This window comes from Macaca fascicularis, chromosome 14 (genome assembly GCF_037993035.2).
Source record: "Macaca fascicularis isolate 582-1 chromosome 14, T2T-MFA8v1.1".
Classification (NCBI taxonomy): domain Eukaryota; kingdom Metazoa; phylum Chordata; class Mammalia; order Primates; family Cercopithecidae; genus Macaca; species Macaca fascicularis.
The window spans coordinates 27464579-27486181 of NC_088388.1; the positions used below are offsets into that span (position 1 = coordinate 27464579).

Here is a 21603-nt window from a genome sequence, read left to right on the forward strand (position 1 = left end):
TTAGATTTGATCTTTTGAGGTATTTTTATTAGGTATCTCCATTTCCCTTTTTTTTTTTTTTTTTTTCCTTTTTTCCCTTCTGATTGTATAATTTCAAATAGCTTATCTTTGAGCTCACTGATTTTTCATTTTTCTCTGCTTGGCCCATCTGCTGTTTTAAACCTCCAATGAATTTTTCAGTATAGCAAATGTATTTCTCCGTTTTCAGATTTCTGGGTTTTTGTTTTCTTCAATCATTATGTTAAATTTATGTGATAAATTTCTGAATTGTTTTTCTCTGTTATCTTGGAGATCACTGATTTTCCTTAAAAGTTTTATTTGGAATTATTGGTCAGAGATCTCACATATTGCCATCTCATTGAGGTCAGTCACTGGTACCCTGCTTTGTCTGTTTGTGGTGGTCATAGTTCCCTGTTTGCTGTTGTTACTTCTACATGTATTATACATCAACGTCTTTGCTTTGAAGGTTTATTTATTTATTCTAGTATTCTCTATCTGGCTTGTTTTGGTTTTTGTTGGTTATGTTTGCTTAGAGATTCTTTATAATTTACCTGTTAAATTTCTTAATTTTTTCCTAGGTCATTGCCTAGTTTTTGGCACCAGATGTTACCTAAAGCTCAGGATTGCCTCAGCTCTAGCAGATCATAAGTGCTTCCTGGCAGGAATAGGGGAGGTCACAAATGGGATATCCTGGGAGCATAAAAAGGCCAGCCAGGGATTTGAGCCCAGGACACTTACAGAATGTGCCTCCTACAGCATGCTGCTGTGAATATGAATAGAAATGCTATTCTGATTTGTAATCTCCTTTGGCCAAGTTACAGAGCAGGGTTTCCAGAGATGGGGATGATGTTACCATCTTTCCCCTTTCTCTCTGGCTGTCCTCAAAGATTTGTCTCCCTTCAGGTACTCACAATACTTCTCGTGGATTGAGACATGAAAAGGTCTCCTGACGAAGGACCCAAGTTGGTGGAGAAGCTGATTGTCCACCTCGATCTCACTTTTTCCAGTGTGGAAATGGTAAGTTGGGGGAAATTTTTTGCACTCTTAGTGCCAGGCAGATTGGGGGGATAGTTGTTGCATACATGAAATTAAATTATCTTACTGTTTGCTCAGAGTTTTTAAGTTTTCTGTGACCCTGGGAAATTACTTATCCTCATCTTTGAGTTCTAGAATACTACTGGTGACAATCCCAGTGCTTTTTTAATATATATATATATATATATAAAATACATAATATATAATATATATAAAATAAATATATTTATATATATTATATATATATAGGTTTTCTCTTGGTAGGAGGGAAGCCAGCTGCCATTTTGGAACTGAAAGTCTCCCTGCTATGATACTTTCTATGACACCCACCTCAGCCTCCCAAAGTGCTAGGATTACAGGCCTGAGCCACCGGGCCCAGCCAGTCAGTTTCTTTTCACAAAGGAGAGCTCTTATTTTTCCAGCTAGCTGGATAGTTTGATTAAAAAGACCTCTGTGATTTAAATTAGTGACAGAGAAAAGTATATAATTTTGTTTCCAAATTCTTATTAGTTTTCTCTAGCATTTGTATAACATTTTTAAAGGTGTATATTATTAGCCCCATTTTATAGATTAATAAATTGAGACTATTATTTTTTTAACATAACAATAGGCTTTTTTCATAAGACTAGTGTTTTGTTTAAAAAGATTTAGTCTCATATGGGAATTCGAATTGAACAAAAATATTGTCTTAGGTTGATTTTCAGTGAGAAGTATGTTTTTATTTTTAAGCTCATAATCTCATACTGATCAACATCAATTACAGGAGAATATCTGAGACCTCAGTTCAAACAAACAAGTAACTGTATTTAACTGAAGAAGGTCATTGTTAATCCCAGTCAATAAAGTAACTAATAGACAATCCCTTTATAAAGATACTAGCTCAAGTTCAGTCTTTAAAAATGACATTTTCTTCTGACAATATGTAAACCCTAAAGAAAACTTTAAAAAAAATTTTTTTCTTTACTTTTAAATTTAAAATAACCAATTCTGTTATTTAAAGTATTTTTAGTGTTGTTTTCTCCCATGCAATACATTACTTCATTAATCTCATTGTTTAGTCTTCTAAACCAATATTCTATTATTAGGTTTGTTTGTTTGCTGTGGCTTCTGCTCTAGGTAGAAAATTAGTTTTTGAACAAATTCAATATATGTGGAAAAAAATTAAATGTCCTGAATAGCCATTGTGTTGTTCTTGCAGAATTTTATTTTTCTATGGGCAAACTTTTAAAGTTTTCAATGTCTTAAGCTTATAGAGTTGAGTTACAGCCTCTTCTTCTGGAAAGTGTTGGTTCATAGAGATATAAGTGTTGCTTAATTAGTTAGAATTTTGGCTTTTTGTTATGTCTGGTGGTATATTCTGCGATACAATATAGGATGGCATGCTGAAAGTTTTGTTCTTAAAGAACCTTTGCATTATCCTCAGGATGCCTACACAATTACCACCCCCTAAATCAATCAACGAATTAATCAAGCCTATTACCAAAATGGCCATTCTGCTCATCTGAACTTCTCATGTTGTAATTGTTGTCTTGGCAATACACAGCACCAGCTCCCATACTTTGTAAATGGAGCCACCTTCGAATGAAAGTGTATTCAACATCCTGGTAATCCTGTGAAACTTCATGCCTAAAATCAAATAACTCCCTACAACTTTAGTGTCAGCAAATTGTTCTTTACTTTGCTGGAAGTAATATATCTTCAATTGTATAAATGAAGCTAGATAGCTTAAAAGTGTTTTCAGTTGATATTCTTGGTTATCTGAAAGGCCATTCTTAACATCTTTCAGATCTGTCTAGGCCTTTTCTTGCCTCTGTCTTTTAGACTTTTACATAACAGTCTGTTTTTTGCTGGCGGGGGTGAAGGTTGCACGTTTTTGTGGACAAAGAATGCTCCTTCACCTTCGTCTGTTCATCTTTCTTTTAAATAATACAACTATATGCTTCACCGAGGCATTGAAAACCACACCCTGGCCGGGCGCGGTGGCTCAAGCCTGTAATCCCAGCACTTTGGGAGGCCGAGACGGGCGGATCACGAGGTCAGGAGATCGAGACCATCCTGGCTAACACGGTGAAACCCCGTCTCTACTAAAAAAATACAAAAAACTAGCCGGGCGACGTGGCGGGCGCCTGTAGTCCCAGCTACTCGGGAGGCTGAGGCAGGAGAATGGCGTGAACCTGGGAGGCGGAGCTTGCAGTGAGCTGAGATCCGGCCACTGCGCTCCAGCCTGGGCGACAGAGCGAGACTCCGTCTCAAAAAAAAAAAAAGAAAAGAAAACCACACCCTGCAGGCAGATGGGCTAACGTCAAGATTTCACCATCAACCCAGTGGAAAATCCTGTTCTTCTAGTGAGAGAAACCAAGTCACAAAATAGCAGCCACAAATTCCACAAGTTAAGTGGCAACTGGCTTGATAATACACTGTGTGCAATGATAATGTACAGTAGCCATTGAAGACACACTGACCAGGTCCAAAATAAAAAGGTACAACCTGCAGAAACTAGACTGCCCTCTATTGCAATGCTTTTAATATGCAATAACATCTTCATCAAAATTCAGTGACAATTCTTAATATGTTACCAGGAAATTACATTAATGAACAGGTGAATTTTTCAATCAGTCAGAAATTATAATCCTGCCATCAATTTCTTTTCACTTCCCTTGGATTCACACCACTTTGTTCTTCTTGAGGTTAAAATTTTTTGTTTATTTAAAAAAAATTGTTTCACTCATTTATCTGTTACCTTAAACGTTTCTCAGACACTAAAACCTATGGCTATAAAAACAAGCAAAATGAGACACCTGTCTTCAAAGAGTTTACATTTAATCAATCCATTGACAATGTAAGTGCTATGTAAAGATGCAATTGAGATAAACAGCATCTTATTAATGATTTTTGTCAAGATATGACTCTTAGTACATCATGTCCATAAATTTACCTAACTAACTTATGTGGGACGAAAAAAAGAAAGAAGATTTCAAAGTTATAATCGTCAATATATCTACAATAGTAAATTTAGCTCCCTGAAAGTGTCCTCAATTTTAACAACTTCTGAAATATGACCTTTTAATAAGTCACTCCACCACCCTAACTCCATCTGCACCACCTGAAAAAAAAAACAAGGAACAAATTATGGAATAATCTTCTTGACAGTTTCATATATTTCTAATGAATGGATGTTTCTGAGTCCCCATTGTTTGCCATCTCCACAGACAGGATTCAGTTAATGAAATGGCTAATTAGATTTCTGTAATCCTGTTGTCACTGTGTTTGAGGTGACATTTTGTCGGCATTTCTCTTGTGGCTTCTTCAGTGTGATGGGAAATATTCTTGCTTAGCCAACTTGGCTTTTGCTCTTTTGTTAGAAAGGCAGTTCCCTCTATTGGTGTAATGAAATCATTGCCTTCCTAAATATAGCTCTGCCACTCAGCATTTAAATAGAAAAGAATAGGAAAATAATAATCAGATTAGACAAACAGGTCCATGTTCAAAATCCATTTCCAAAATCAAATAATAGAATTGGATTGAGTTCAGAGTGGAAGAATGACTTAGGTATTATTACATACAATAGTACATATTCTTTGACCAGCAGAATGTGGAAGGATTTAAAGTCTTATATTCTTATATTCTTTTTATGCTTCACGAGAGTGAAATTCTTAAAAAAAAAAAAAAAGGGAGGGATCTTATTTCAGGTAGCATTCATAAACACAACCAACTATATTATATCAAAAAAGTGAAAGAACAGGACCAAAGTCACCATTCAGTTATGTATAATTTATATTATTATAGGAATATATCAATTTTTAATGCCATGTATATATAAGCTATGTATATATGAATCATTTATGTAATTTACATATATAAGCAATATATGAAAATCATTTTTATAATTTATATATAAATTATTTAAAACATTAAGATGGTAAGTAGTATTACAATTTAGGATTTGATAATTGTTAAGTATATGAACATTTTATGTATTTGAATTTTAATAAATATAATTTTATTGCTATAAGTTCTAATTTCTATTTTAAGTCACTTTTCTAGCAGAATGACACAAATTTGGTATTATATCGAAAGTGATTTCCACATTTTCCATCAGATTATGTCTGAGTTTTTAATTCTTTTTAACTTTACTTGGGAGTGGAGGTCAGATGTGTTTATCAAGCCAAAGACCCAGTCAAGCTTTCAACAAGGTGACTTTAACTCATCTGACCCTCAGTCCTAAATTCACACAGGCCGTACTCTAAATGTTCCTTGAGGCTCAGAAATGTTCTCTGCTGTTTCTGTGCTATTCAGAAGCATAGGAGATATCTACTCTCTTTCGACTGGGCATAGAAAATGTCTTTTAATCTAAGCAACTTACCTAACAAGATATATGATATAGTGATTTTTCCCATCCCAGATGTCTCAATTCATCTGTACAACATTATCCTAAATTGGATATAAAACTTCCCTCTCATCTTGAATCCTATAAACTTTATATGGGGTTATGCCAGCTCTCCAGTGCTCTACCTCTTTTCTACACTACAATCACCTTTGTTTATATACTCATCACTTCCATTTAGACCATATTACCATCTATGCCTATTCTCCACAAAATATTTGTTTTCAAATTAAAAGACAGAAATTAGGAATAATAAAGGCTCAATAGTCCTCATGATAAATTCTTCAAAGTTATTTATGTCTGCTGTAATGCTTTTGGTTCTTCAAGGGCCTTTGCTTTTGGGCCAAAAGAAAAAAAAAAGTATTTTGCTCTCATATTCTGCTATAGCATATACATTCCCTGATGTAGTACATGAAGGATGACAAAAGCTATGAGAATAAAAAGAAAAAGAAAATTAGAGAAAGGAGGAAAGAGTGGAAAAGATCAGTTCAAAAGTTCCGGCAAGCATACAAAAAGATTGATTGTTCTGTGCCCGTAGAAAACGTGTAACGATTTTGTGTTTTCACCTTGGGTAGACTAAACTTTCTTCTCTGGAATATCCTTGCTCCTATGTTATTTGGTAGGTAAACTACAAGAGTTATTGTCCTACAAAAGTTGGAGGAAGGAAGGGAAAAATAACCATTTTGTATCATGCATATTCCTTTTTTTCCTTATCCAATTATACCCTAATACAGGTTGTTGTTGTGAAGAGATAATGTAACAAAAATCCATAAAAAATGGTCATTAACTAGGAGAGATTATCCTGGGTGGGCATTACTTACTCAGTTGGAACCCCCTAGAAGAAGGCTATAAATTCCCTGGGGAGAGAGAAAGAAACTCACCTATGACAATAACTTGGTCCATACTCAGGAAATTCCAGCCCACGCATGATGCTTCCTTTCTGACCACCTACTATATATGACATTGGATTTGCATATATGTCTACACGTATTCTGCTTCTCTGTTTGAGCCTGACGAATACAACCCATTCAATAGATCAGTGACCACTCTGTTAAACAGACACATTTCCTTCCAGTGGAACTGAGTGAATCTCTTGCTTCTGAAAAAGTCAGCCAGTCAACAGTGAACACAATAGCTCTAAGAAGTGTGCCTCTGAATACCAACCAGGCAACAACAGTCTCATCCTAGTGACTGCAATTCTACAAATGATGTCATCTACTGAAACTTCTAGAAGGAGTATCTACCAATCCCTGAACTCCATTTTTCCCTGAATCTCTATATAAAATCAGTAGTCTGCTCTGTTCTGCTCACAGAGACTATGACTGACCAGCACAGCTCTCTCTTATTATAGTGAACAATAAAATCAGCTTTGTCTTTTTATTTTAGATATCTAGTAGCCTCACCATCCTTAAAATACTGCTATGCACATTACATAAAAATATTATTCAGATTCCAACCAGTTCTTGCTATCTCCATTAGCTAGTCCAGGCTAGCTCCATGTTGCCTGAATTATATCCTTTTGGAAGTTTATTATTTACCCACAATTATTCTCTGTATTATCAACCTTACGGAATTTTTATCTGTATTTAAGACTGTTTAAAATAAATATATTTTTTTAAAAAGTCAAACATGCATTTCATTAGGTTGAATTCTTATAAAATATTTGGTCAATATTATTTCCTTATATAGCCACTCTCTTAAATATATTCTTGAAAAGATGACTTAGAAAATTGTAGAACCAAGCAAAGGAGGAAGTGATTCATATAAAGGGGCTTAGCAACATGCCTAAAACAAAATAATTACCCCCAAAATTGTTGTTATTATTATGCTTAATTAGGATATTTTAATGGAGAAAACTGTATTTTGACAGATGAAATTAATTGAGGATTTTCCTCTTTAATTTGACAAGAAGAAAGTGAGAAAGAAAAGAAATAAGCATTTAAAAAAATGAATGGCTATATTTTTTAAGAGGTTCATTAAAATGGTTTTAAAGTCCAAATGTAATGTTCAAAACTGAGAATAAGGGAAAAGTGTCAATTTACTTCAGAGAAGGGTGAATATAATGTGGGAAACACTTGAGAAATCACTTCAAAATTCTAGTACACAATTTTATAATCACTTTTCAAACTATAATCACATTCATGCAGACTAAAATTTGAAGAAAGTAAAGTAAAGTACTTCAGTTAAGATTCATTAACAGTCTATTCAAGTTCAATAGTCAACAATCACTTTTACTTTGATGCATCTAGTCCTTGATTTACTTCTAATGTTTCTGAATATGCTGAAATAGGCCAGTAAATAACATAGAAAAAAAAGCTAATTTCAATATCTGCTGGAAGTAGAAAAGCAAAAAATGTTCAATTAATTGATTATTAAATGTTTTAAATTCCCTGAAATCATTATAGTCTATAGTTTACATAATATGTATGAATAATAAAGCTGGCTTACCATTTGACATTTTTTAAACCATTGACACCATTTTGTTCCTTTTCAAAATACCCCCTTTACATTGAGAAAATACTATTTCCAAATCAATAACATGTTCTTTAAACTTCTGTTGGTGTACAATTTAGGATAAGGAAATAAAGAACTTTATCTCAAAAAATATTAATGAGTCTTTTGTACATCTTATTTCAGATAAATCTGCATTACTTACAAGGAGTTTTCTGATTTCTCTTAGGATACTTTTTAATAACATGATTATCTTTTTTCTCAGTGACAGATTCATCTGTCAAGCAGTATCCCCAGTGAGGGTGTGTACACTGAGCACTTTAAAAATAGGCCAGCAGCAAAAGCACATGTGATACCTTTTTTTGCAAACTGGGTCACATTTAATTAACTTTTTTTTCCTCCCATGATATTATGAATTATAAAGAGCTTTATAAAAGCAAATAATTGGTATTGTTCTTTTTGCGACTTTTTTTTTTTTTTTTTTTTTAAGACAGAATCTCACTCTGTTGCCCAGGCTGGAGTGCAGTGGTGCAGTGGTGCTATCTTGGATCACTTCAACCTCCGTCTCCCGGTTCAAGCAGTTCCTCTGCCTCACCCCCCGAGTAGCTGTGATTACAGGTGCACACAATATGCCCAGTTAATTTTTGTATTTTTAGTAGAGACAGGGTTTCACCATACTGGCCAGGCTGGTCTTGAACTCCTGACCTCGTGATCCACCTGCCTTGGCCTCCCAAAGTGCTGACATTACAGGTATGAGCCACTGTGCCAGGCTGGTCTTGAACTCCTGACCTCATGATCCCCCTGCCTTGACCTCCCAAAGTGCTGGCATTACAGGTATGAGCCACTGTGCCCAGCTGAGACTTCTTAATATAATTAGTATCTTATTTGGTCCTATGCTCAGGAAATGAGTAGAAAAATGTGCCCATATGTAAATATTTCGAGTTATTCATACTATGTTTGCTTTAAATGTGGAGCAATTTCAGATGTTGCCACTTTTATAATTCAGACACTTATGATAGCCATTAAAATTCTTAACCCGATTTTTCATTGATCCAGACACAGATAAAGATTGAAAATATGTGAGTGGAATAAAGAATGATATAATAAAAGGGAAAGGAGCCACTGCATGTGGGATAAAATAATGTTGAATTCATTCTAATCATCAATTTGTTGTGTACTCCACTCCAATTCCTCTGTATAAGTGTTGAATTTGGTTTAATAGAATGAGCAAAAGTTTTGGAGCAATACAGAGATGAATTTGAATATAGTTTGGTCAGGTACTGGACAAAGTAATTTTCCCCTAAAGACCTAAATTTTCTCATCTACAAAATAAATGTAATAATAGCTATCTTATCCATTTGCTGTTAGCATTGCATAAGATAAGCATAAAAATTCCTGGAAAAAGATCAGTGAAATAAAGTAGAGTAGGGTCCAGAAACAGACCCACATAGTCAACTGATCTGTGATGAAGGAGCAAATGTAATACACTAGAGGAGGGACAGTCCTCAACCAATGGCACTACAACAATTAGACATCTACAGATACAGAACTTACACCCTTTATAAAACCATCTCGATATGGATAATACATCAAGATGTAAAGCACAAAACTATAAAACTACTAGAAGATAACAAGGGAAAATATAGATGACTATAAGTATGATGATGAATTTTTTGGGGACAACACCCTGATTCATGAAATAAATAATTGCTAAGCTTGACTCCATTAAAATTAAAAATCTCTGCTCTGCAAAAGACACTGTCAAGAGAATAAGATAAGCAACTGACTTGGAAAAGATATTTGCAAAAGACGTATCTGATGAAGAACTGTTACCCAAAATATACAAAGAATTCTTACAACCCAACAATAAGAAAATAAATGGTTAAAATATCTGAATGAAAACCTCACCAAAAAAGATATACACATGAAAAAATAAGCATATGGAAAGATGTCCCAGATGATACATCATTAGATAATTGCAAATTAAAACAACATTGATACCCAGTACACCTATTATCATGGCCAAAATTCCAAATACTGATGCTACGGTTTAAATGTGCCCCCTTCAAAATTCAGGTGTTGCCAATATGATAGTATTAAGAGGTGGGGCCTTTAAGAGGTAATTAGGCCATGACGGCTTCTTTCTTGTAAATGAGATTAAGAAACTTTTAAAAGAGACTTTATGAAGCACACAGTTAGCTTGCCCATCTGCCTATCACAATATGAGGAAACAGCTTCTTCTTCTTCCCAGGATGTAGCAAAAAAGCCATCCTTTCTGAGAGAAGCTCTCACTAGACAAATGAACCTGCCAGCACCTTGAGTTTGGACTTTCTAGCTCCAAGACTATGGAGACAATAATTTTCTGTTCTTTATACATTACCCAGTCTCAGGTATTTTGTTTCAGCAGCACAAAATGAATGAAGACTACTAATAACACCAAATGATGGTAAGGATGTGGAGCAACGGAAATCTCTTTCATTGTTAGAAGCAATGTAAAATGGTACAGCCACTTTGAAAGACAGTTTGGCAGTTTATTCCAAAAGTAAACGTACTTTAGCATACTATTCAGCAACTGTGTTCCCTGGTATTTACCGAAAAGGACTTGAAAAACAAAGGCTTTTGTGTCCACACAAAAACCTGCACACGAATGTTAATAGCAGATTTAATCATGGTTGCCAAAACTTGGAAGCAACCAAGATGCCCTCCAGTAGGTGAAAGGATAAATAAACTGAGTTACATCCAGGCACTGGAGTCTATTCAGTGATAAAAAGAAATGAGGATTCAAGTCATAAAAACACATGGATGAAATGTAAACATACTCTCCCAGGTGAAAGAAGCCAATTTGAAAAGGCTACATACTGTATGATTCCAACCACGTAATATTTTTAGAAAGGGCAAAACTATGAAGATGGTAAAAAGATCAGTAGTTGCCAGTAGCTAGAAGAAAGGGAGGGAAGGAAGAATTAGAGGAATACAGAGGATTATTAGGGCAGTGAGACGATTCTGTATGATTCACAGGTGGATACCTGTTTTTATGCAACTGTCAGAATCCATTTAATGTAAAGCACCAAGAGAGACCCTTAATATGAACAATGGACTTTGAGTGATAATGATGTCTCAATGTAGGTCCATCAGTTGTAATGAATATACCAGTCTAGTGCAGGATGTTGATAACGAAGGAGGAGGCTATGTATGTGTGGGGCCAGAGGATATACGGGAACCCTGAATTTTCTGTTAAATTTTTCAGTGATCTTAAAACCGCTCTTTAAAAAAGTCTATTTTTTATAATCCTGGATAGTAAAATAAAAATGTTAAATTTTTAAAAAAATCTTTTTATTTTAATTTGCTATATTAGAGGCCCAGTTATTGGTAGAAAAGTATAAATTTTGATTTTTTCTGAGAAAGACCAAAAATATTGTTCTTCTTTCCAAGTTAAGGAATGCTTTGTGCTTTTTTTTCTCAAAAAGAGTTTCTGAAATTTCTGTTGATTATTATTTTACTCTGGTTTTGATGAGCAACTGGCCTCTTGTTGATGTGTTTTTAAGTATTATTTTGACAAAAAATGAGGGAAGTGTAATCAGTCTTCATAACGAGGAACGATGTGGGTGAGAAGCAAAAAAGTGGAGAGAACAGAAAAAAAGATCTCTGAGAAAGATTTGGGGCTGAGTTAGAATGATAAAGTTTTCTGTATAAAGCACTAACTGCAAGAAGCAGTAAAATCAAAGCCCTCTCCAGCCATCTATTCAGTTGGTAAACCAGGGGAAGCTGACTGTGCCCAGAGCTCTCACACAATTTTAAGTCTCTGGGAGTGGACTTGATGCCTGGCTCATGCCACATATCCTTAACCCGTAACTATCTGCCAACCTTTGAGAGACTACAATATCCCTTAGTATCCTCATGGCAAGTGTAACGTTAAAAGCATCCATGAACAGGGTCTGGTGTGGTGGCTCACACCTGTAATCCCAGCACTTTGGGAGGCCGAGGCGGGCAGATCACTTGAGGTCAGGAGTTCGAGACCAACCTGGCCAACATGGTGAAACCCTTTCTCTACTAAGAATATAAAAATTAGTCAGATATGCTCCCTTGAACCCAGGAGGTGGAGGATGCAATGCCACTGGACTTCAGTCTGAAGGTATCCATGAACAATAAGTGACAGGCCCCATGCCTGTGGATGGGAACTTACCTGAGAATGTGGCATGAAAAGAAATCATAAGAAATAGCACAGGACATAGATGAGAGTTCACCCAACATAACCAGCTTTGTATTGAGCAGAGCCTAACTCCAAAAACTAGTGATGCAAACACGGGTAAGAAACTGTACTCTGGAAAAGCAGCACTGGCGTGAATTAGAATTCCAGCTGGAAAACTTATTAATTGATATCTTTATTCATTCATTCAAAAAAGCATTTTTGATGTTCCAGACACTGGATTATACGATGTTGAGTTAATATTAATAATCTTCCCAATTCACACTTTCATTATGTATAAGTAGGTATTGATAATGTCTACTTGAATATATTTTAAAGATCTGAGATAGTATGTTGTCAATATCGGAAAAATCTACAGCACTATAAACAAAATGGTTATTAAATAATACCCAAAATAATGTAGTGAGCCACGTTAGGAGGGAGAGTTTATTCATCTAAAAAAATGCTCTGTGTTAGTCTACAGGCTAGAAATTGCAAGATTCTTTGGAAGGATCATAATCAGAATTCACATTTAATCTTTTATCCCCTACCTCTTACAATATACATACAAACCACATTTTTTCCTGTCTCAGAAACTGATACTCCTTTATGCCGTTACCTGGAATTGAAGAACCTTTACTACGTTTTGAAACGCAGGGTTTAGCAAAACTTCTTTTAATTTCATGTGAGAGTAAGATGCAGTCAGATGTTTGTTTTATTTATACTGAAGACCAACACATTCCATATTACAAATGCCAGAGTGGAAAACTGAAGTCCCCATTCTAGGCTATTGGGAAACCCAAAAAAAAAGTGAAATTAAAGAGTAAGATTTGCCTGCTACTAAACTGCAGAACATTTCTTGTACTGGGGATGAATGATTCAATTCAATTCCAATGCAGAATGATGTGAGAATGAAACTGATAGGAGAGCAAATGGAAACAGCTGTGTTTTACTGCAACACAGACAGTCGGCACATTTTGCTGCTGATTTATAATGAAAATGGAAATTGTAAGTGACAGGCTGAGGGTAGTTTATAAAGCAAACATTTGGAAGCCTTAGAGGTGCTACTGCTTTATGAAAGGCAACCATCTGACCGACCTTTTCCATTCTGTGTGGTTGCTGAATTCCCTTACTGAGATGAAAGTACATTTTTACCTCAAAAAAAAAGTGCTCTGGGACTAGAGTACAGCAAAGTCTCATAGAACCCAGCAAAGTCTCATAGAACCCAGAGTGCATGTGATGGCTGTCTACATTTTTATCTAAAACCAGTTATTAATGAGAACCTCCCGGGTTTAGAGGCCTTTGGCGCTGCGCCCTCGGACAACAGGGTTTTTATGGTCTACATCACAAGAAGTCTAAAAATAGGCAGTGCAAGCCTGGTGCCATGGCTCAAAAATCTGGACAGTGATCCAAGATCTTTCTGTCTTTTTCTTCCTCCTGTCTGGATTTCATATTTTCTCTTTTGCTGCTGCACCTCCAAGCATGGTGTCCCAGTCACGATATCTAGATGAAGATGACTGGGAAGAAAGGGTTGAATTTGAGTTGAATCAGCAGTCAAATGGGGCCCAAATGACTATCAGTAAAGGTAACAATATTTTCTGCATTTCAGAGGTAGTTTCCATAATATATGCAAGTAACTTTGCTGCATAAATATGTTTATTTTCTGACAACACACCTATATTTCAGCCTTGGAACAAAGTATTTTCTATTTGCCATGGCCCTCTTATTCCTAAGGACAGAGGCAATTCGGTTCAAAGGTTGGTCAAATACAACCTTGCACTGTAATTGCCAACCATTTTCTCTAACTAATTTCTCTAATTCATTCTTGCAGCTGAATTTGGATGCATTCTTCCAGATTTCCTTTATATTACTTTATATGATTTGTCTTATAGAGACCTGTTTATTGTTTCCCACCATTTCAAAACACATAAGAAGCTTTTCTGACACAAATACGCACGTGTGTGTGCACACACACACACACACCCCTGCACACAGACACTCTCTAGATCTGGGTGATATTACCTATTTAAATACTAACACAATTTAATTCATCTTATGACACAGTAAGAAAGATGATGTTCTAACATACCATTTATTTTTTCTTTTGGACTTGTGAAAAATATCTATTACTTTGGCCTTAGGTTAATTTAAGCCCAGACCATTGCCAGTGTTTACAATGGGTTTTCCTTTAATGTGTGAAAGCCAATTGGCAAAATAATGTAGTGAGCCAAGTTGGGAGGGAGAGTTTATTCATCTAAAAAAAAATGCTCTGTGTCAGGCTACAGGCTAGACATTGCAAGAAGCTAAGAATGAGTATGTCAAATTCTCAAGAAGGAAGCTGACAGAAACAGAAATAATTGCAACGTAGGGTAACAATAGGCTACCTCAACATTATGAACAAGATCTGATGGAAAAACAGAAGATGTATTGAAAAGATATATTAGGCCGGGAGCGGTGGCTCATGCCTGTAATCCCAGCACTTTGGGAGGCCGAGGCGGGTGGATCACAAGGTCAGGAGATCGAGATCATCCTGGCTAACACGGTGAAACCCTGACTCTACTAAAAAAAAAATAGAAAAATTAGCCAGGCGTGGTGGCAGGCGCCTGTAGTCCCAGCTACTCGGGAGGCTGAATCAGGAGAATGGCATGAACCCAGGAGGCAGAGCTTGCAGTGAGCAGAGATCCGGCCACTGCACTCCAGCCTGGGCCACAGAACCAGACTGCGTCTCAAAAAAAAAAAAAAGAAAGAAAGAAGAAAAGAAAAGATACATTAAGTATGCCTGGGAGAAAAAAAAGATACTTTATAACAGAGTTATATGGGCTAAGGCCCAGGGAGACAGGAAGTGTGTGGATATTTTTTACCCAGGAAAAAATAAGTAAATCAAAATAACAATAAAACAAACAATGATAATAATATAAAAGATTGGGAATAAATGACAAAAACAATGGGGAAATATATTGAAATTTCTTTTTAATTATTTTCCTGTTGGTGAGGATGAAAAATGGGGGGATCGCATAACCCAACTTTTGAAATTTTGAATGCCATCTTTCAAAGCAATGTGGAAGGCAGCCTCACCCAGAGATGGCTAGCTCTAGGGAATTTCCTTTTACAAAAACTTTTCGCAAGAGGCCTTCCTATTGTGTTGGAAAAGTTACTGACTTTTGGTTTCAAATGCACCTGGTTTACAATCGTTCTTTGACAACCCAGTAGCTCAGTAACATAGGCAAATTTCATAAACTCTGTATTAGTTATCTATTGCTGCATGACAAATACAGAAAAAAAAATACACAGAAACAACAACAAAAAATTTAATGGATAAAAATACTTATTACCTTTTCTGTCTGTCATAAATTTGAGAGTGGCATAACAAGGAGGTTTTCACTCACGTCCCTCATAAGGCTTCATATAAAATGCAGTCAAGATGGCAGGAGGTCTCAGTCTCTGTTGGCCAGAAGTCTCCATCCTTTGCCATATGTTTCTATTCGTAAGGTTGCTTGAGCGTCCTCATGATATGGCTGTTGGCCTCCCCAAAGTGAGTGATCCTAAAGAGAACAAGGAAGTAGCCACAATTTCTGTTATAACCTGGTCTTGGAAGTGGCATGACATCTCTTCCACCATATTCTGTTTATTACAAGAGAGTAACTAAGTCCACCTCAAATTAAAGGGAAGGAAAATTAAATTTCAACTGTGGAAGGAAGGAGTATCACTAAATTTGCGGGCATACTTTAAAACCACCACACTCTCTAAGCTTGTTATGTCCTTGTTTGTAAAATGGAAATGGAAATATGCATGTAAAAGAGATGATGTAATTATTCTTAAGTCTGAGAGTCAGCTGTAAAAAAAAAAAAAGAAAAGAAAACCTCAACTCTTCCCTCCCCTACCCAACCTTTCTTCCCCATCTTACTCCTTTTCTTCCTTCCTCATATTCTCCTTGTTATGGTTGTCACTACTGTCATAATCATCATCATTATTGCATTGTGGCCTTTTTCCAAAGACATATTATGTGACTTAGTAAATTTGGAAATGGAAGGTGGGAGAACTTTCTCTGATTCATGCTGACCATAGATGATTTACTGAATACTTTTATGGTCAAAGCAGTCTTTCAAGTGCCATAAATAAATATCTATTCATATCATCCTCACAATATATGACTAGGCAACCTCACTCTTTTTGTTTAAGATAAAGTAACATAATGGAACTATTTCATGACTGGCTTCAAATGATCCTCTGTGAAATGACGAAAGCAGAGTTTAAACTGAGACCATCCAATGTCAAAGCCATGGTCTTGTCCATGATGCTATGCTGCCACAGGTTCCTCAATCTATATGCATTTTGGAAAATTGTAGAAACCAAATGGGAGAAACATGATATAGAAAAACATAACTTCAGAACATTTTATGAACTTTTTTTAAAATTTATAAACAAGAAGAGATGATAGAGCTAAAATAAACAAACAAAAAATTTAAATGGGAAAACCACAGTTATCAGGGCTTGCACATAGTCTTTATTGATTTGAAGATACATTGTTCTGCAAAGGAAGCTTTTATAAAACTTTTATTCTCATGTAATTTTAACATAGCCCCTTGTAGCTAGAAATCTAATTCTATAAAAGTGGTTACTGAAAGAAAATAATATTCAAACTTTAGTTTTCAACCTACTGTCTACAATAGCTGCTGTACACATGAAACAAAAAAATTGGCCATTTATATTACTTTATCTCTGACTCTTTAGAATGGAATTATTTCATCAATACCTTTTTGCTAAGGAATATAGACATCCCTACATTTTGGAATTTTTATTGCAAGTATGTACAGTTTTACTTGTAAAGTGAATTTTTACCTCCACAATATTTGAGTAAATTATGAGGATTCAAAGCAAAAGGGTGAAACTGTCAACGAGAGGAGAAAGATTTCAAATAACTTTATTATGTCTCACAAATCTAGGGAGATAGTGTTATATCATAAATTTAATATTATTTTTAGGGAGGTAGAGGAACTAATTTTCAGTGAAAGGACTGTTCCTAACTAGTTGTGAGAGTTTGGAAGACTCATTTAAACTTGATGGACCACCACCAGCTCCACTTTAGAGCAAATGAACTGTAACTTTCCGATAGCATTATTCACTGTAAAAAGACTTTCTGTGGATTATTGGATTTACAACATGAATAATTAGTGATTTTAGCAAATAAGGTGTACTAATAAGTAAAAAGGACAGTATCAGCACTGTACATCATTTAGCAGGTTGTATCTTGTAGCTGTGCAATGTGTTTGTGTGTGTGTGTGTTTCAGCTTTGTTAGGTTCTCCAGGTAATTTTGTAGATCCAATCTGATTTAGCTTTTGTTAAAGTTTCCTCTTCAACAAACAGAAGACTGTTTATTCAAAATACTCACTCAGGATAGCACTAAGATTTCTAAAGCCTGTACATTAAAATAATGCAGGTAGTATAGGACTGATAAAACCGGGGCCGGTGAAACCCCTTCTTTACAAAAATTAGCCGGGCGTGATGGCGGATGCCTGTAGTCCCAGCTACTCGGGAGGCTGAGGCAGGAGAATGGCGTGAACCCAGGAAGTGGAGCTCGCAGTGAAACTAGATCGCTCCGCTACACTCCAGCCCTGGTGACAGAGAGAGACTCTGTCTCAAAAAAATAAAAACAAATAAAAATAATAAAAGACTGATAAAACGTGGCCAAAAAACACCTAATTGATTAGAAAGTTATGCAGTCTTTTCACATGTGACATAAGGACACACCTATCTTTTCACAGTTTTTTTTTAGTTTGTCTATTTTTTTGCATAAATGTTAAGAAATTAACACCCCCATTGTATTTCTTATTGAACTAGTCTACTAATATTACACCCATAGTGAATAGATTAGGTTGATGAGAGCAACTGTAGCAAACCAGTATTTATTTCTTTCTCATTTTAAATTTACTGATTCAGTCAACTGCACTGTATGATTTAGAAAGGAAAAATGCCTTATGATAGATCTGAGAATGCTTAACAACCATCACTGCAATTCTGAAAATGCTTTTACTGTCTGTTTCATTCCAGCTTCTGCCAAAAATACCTATGGATCATGTTTAATACACTGTGGTATGTGCTTAAACCTTGACACAATGGGGAAAACACTGCAACTTAATATTGAATGAGGTAGTATTGGATTCTTTGTGTCTATTGCAATATACTTTTCTACCAATGCATGTCTCGTAAGTTTTATTTCATTTCATTGGCATTTAACAAAAATGGGTTTTGATTTCTTACCCCTTTCAGGTACACCTGCATTTTTATCTCTCTGTTCTTCTTGCAGGTGTTGCAAAATATTCACTCAAAAGAATTGAGACTTTCTTAGGAAGCAATGGGAAATTTTAAAAAGGGTAATAACAGCTGAGATTAGATGTATCCTCAAACACAACACAACACAATTGTTTGCTTTATTAACAAGCCCTACTTCTCAACATATTTAGGTGTTACATTTTCTATAGAAAAAGAAAGTTTGGAGTTTAAAAGCTTCACTGTTTTATGCAAATTATGGTATTAAGAAGGTGATATTTTTGATGTAGGGTTATTTCCTTGACCTCTTCACAGGACTCGTGACAGGAGTGCCCTGTTTACTCAGCCCACTCTGCTCAACCCCTCGGGGGAGGGAGCACACCAGTGAGGGAGGGAGAGGGAGCGATCAAGTGCAAGAAACGGCAGGTAGCCTGGCAGGAGCAAACTCACGTTGACTCAGATCTGCAGGGCTCCACCCCGTGCAGGAGGGACCATGCATGAACTGGCCAGCTACTTCAGCACTGGCAGGAGCAAACTCCATGCAGGACCCGCCCGCGGCATCCAGTTGTGCTGCCTGTGACCTCAAGGCCCAACAGGGCATGTTATAATACTCTATTAGCTCCACCATCCACAGATAGGAGTGTGTTATCAGCTTAGTGGGCCCCTTGCCTCATCACAGGGGGTGGTTGACCTCTCCCAGCAGGCAAAGGGCCAATGTGACAGCCTTTTAGGATACCTGCACTTGGTGCCTCCTGAATTCTTGTCCAGTGCCCAAGAGGAATGAGGTCACATGGATGAATTGAAGGATAGCGAATGTGGAGAGTTTTACTGCTTGATGGAAGAGGCTGTCAGTGGAGAGGGGAGCTGGAAAGAGGACAGGAAGTGCAGGTCGCTCTCCCTGGAAGTCAAGCTGCCTCTCTCTCTCTCTCTCCTGAAGTCAAGTTGTTTCATCCAGCTGCTGTCTATGAAGTCAAATTCGCCCCTTCTCGACATCCGGCCCTTCTTCCCAACCTTCAGCAGCTCCTCCTCTCTGCCAGCTATGTCTGGGGTCTTTAGAGGTTCAGGTTAGGGGCGTGGTAGGCCAAAGGTAGTTTTGGAAAAGGCAACATTGGATTGGCAAGAAGACATTATTTAGAAAGAACCTATCAGGAGAGGGCAGGCACACGGGGATAGAAGTTCTCAGTTTCGGCCGCGGGTTTCAGGCTTTTTGGCTTGAAGGTAGGGCTTCACCAGGAACCTGCTTCTGTCTGCCTAGAGTCTCTCTACCTCCTGTCTCTATTGTTATTATGATACACATATGATAGTTACTACTAATTTAGATTATCATTAGATCTACCTGAATGTCCTAGTAGAATATCTCCTTGTTCATTCATGTGTTTGTTTACTTACCAGCTCTTAAGTGGATACTATATGCTAGGCACTACACAGGATCCTGGATATAGATAATAAGCAATAAAGAAAAATATTATTCTTATTCTCCTTGGTCTTACTCTCTTATAATTTAAACAAATACTATCTAATAATTGCAGAAATATATATGTACAGGTTGTAAAAATTCTGTGAAGGAAAAGTAATCAGTTTCATAGGACTATTTAATGATGGAGCCTGAACATGGCATCACAAAGTTTACCAAAGGAAAATAAAGAATAGCAAAGAAAGAAATGGATGTTAGACAGAGGAATAGGAGGAATACATTCTATGTACAAACATCCTGTAGACTTGTATTTTCAAAAGCCCTCTGGAAGGGTCTAGGCAGGTTTGAGAGAAAGAGATAACTAACATGGTGTTTAAGACTTAAGGAAAAGACTACCTAAGATGCAATTTAAGAAGATAGTAGGAAGCAAATCATGTAGGAATTCATAGACCATAGTAAGGATCTTGTGCTTATCCTATAAGGAAGGAAGAATATTGAGAAGTTTTAAACAGAGAGTCTGTACTGATTTATACGTGTATGTGTTTGTATGAGTCCATAATATTTGCCTTTTGCAAAGGACATTTCTGTTTCAGGAGCAAGAATGTATTTTTTCCTTATAACTTCATGAATAATGATTATTTCTGTTTCTGTTTACATTTTGAAACCAGTATAATTGCTTTTATATTGGAAAAATTATTGAAAGTGAGATATCATACTAAGTTTTAAAAATATGAAAATATGATATGAATCTATGTATAATAACCTTCAAAAAAAAAAAGCACCAGGTTCAGATAATTTCATAGGTAAATTTTACCAAACATTTAAAAAATATAATACCAATTTTCTACAATATTTTCTAGAGCATAGAAGCAGAGGAAATCCTTTCTAAATCATTAAAGTTAGCATTTCCCTAATACCAAAAAAAAGGCAAAACATTAAAAGAAATGAAAAGTATAGACCAATATCTCTCATGAAGATAGAGGGAAACATCTTCAAAATATTCATAAATTGAATCCAACAAGGTTTAAAAATCATTATACTGTGTGACCAGGTGGGATTTATTCTAGATATGCAAGTCTTCTTCATTATTTAAAAAATAATGTAATCTATCACACCAACAGACTCAAGAAGAAAAATCATTTATATGTATATGCAGTAGAAAACATTTAACAAGGTTCAACACATGTTTATGACAAAAATGCTCAGTAAAATAGGAATAAGGGGGAACTTCCTCAAATTTATAAAAAAAATCTACAAAAAAGCCCATGCTACCATAATACTTAATGGTGAGAAAATAGATGAAATTCCCCCAAGATTGGGAGCAAGGTGGAATTGATCCTTCTCACCACTCCTAGTCAACATTGTACTAGAAATCCTAGTTAAAACAATAAAATAAGGAAAGGAAAGGAAAGGAAAGGTGTACATACAGAAAAGAAGAAATAAAACTGTCTTGTTTTGTCTATATAAAATATTCAAAGGAATATATATTTTCATATATGTTTATATATGAATAATGTGTTTATATATGTGAATATACATTTATATATATTCAAAGAATATATATTCATATGTTCATATGTTTATATATGTTCATATGTGTTTATATGTTTATATATGAATAAACATGTTGTATATGTATGTGTATATACACATATGTATATTTATGTGTTATTTATATACACATACACACACACAGCCATGTGTCACATAATGACATTTAGGTCAACGATGGCCTGCCTATATGACAGTGGTCCCATAAGTTTATAATGAAGCTGCCCTAAATAGATGTTCCATTTTTTTATCTTTTATGCCATGTTTTCACTGTACCTTCTCTATGTTTAGTCATGTTTAGGTACACAAACACT

The 21603-nt window shown here is 35.8% G+C and overlaps 1 long non-coding RNA gene across 1 annotated transcript; it reads left to right on the plus strand.

Moving 5' to 3' along the window:
- Positions 1 to 821: 821 nt before the first annotated feature.
- Positions 822 to 19801, plus strand: LOC141408401 (uncharacterized). The gene is made up of 2 exons (XR_012422761.1): positions 822 to 1017; positions 18106 to 19801. It is a non-coding gene; the product is annotated as an uncharacterized lncRNA (long non-coding RNA).
- Positions 19802 to 21603: the final 1802 nt, after the last annotated feature.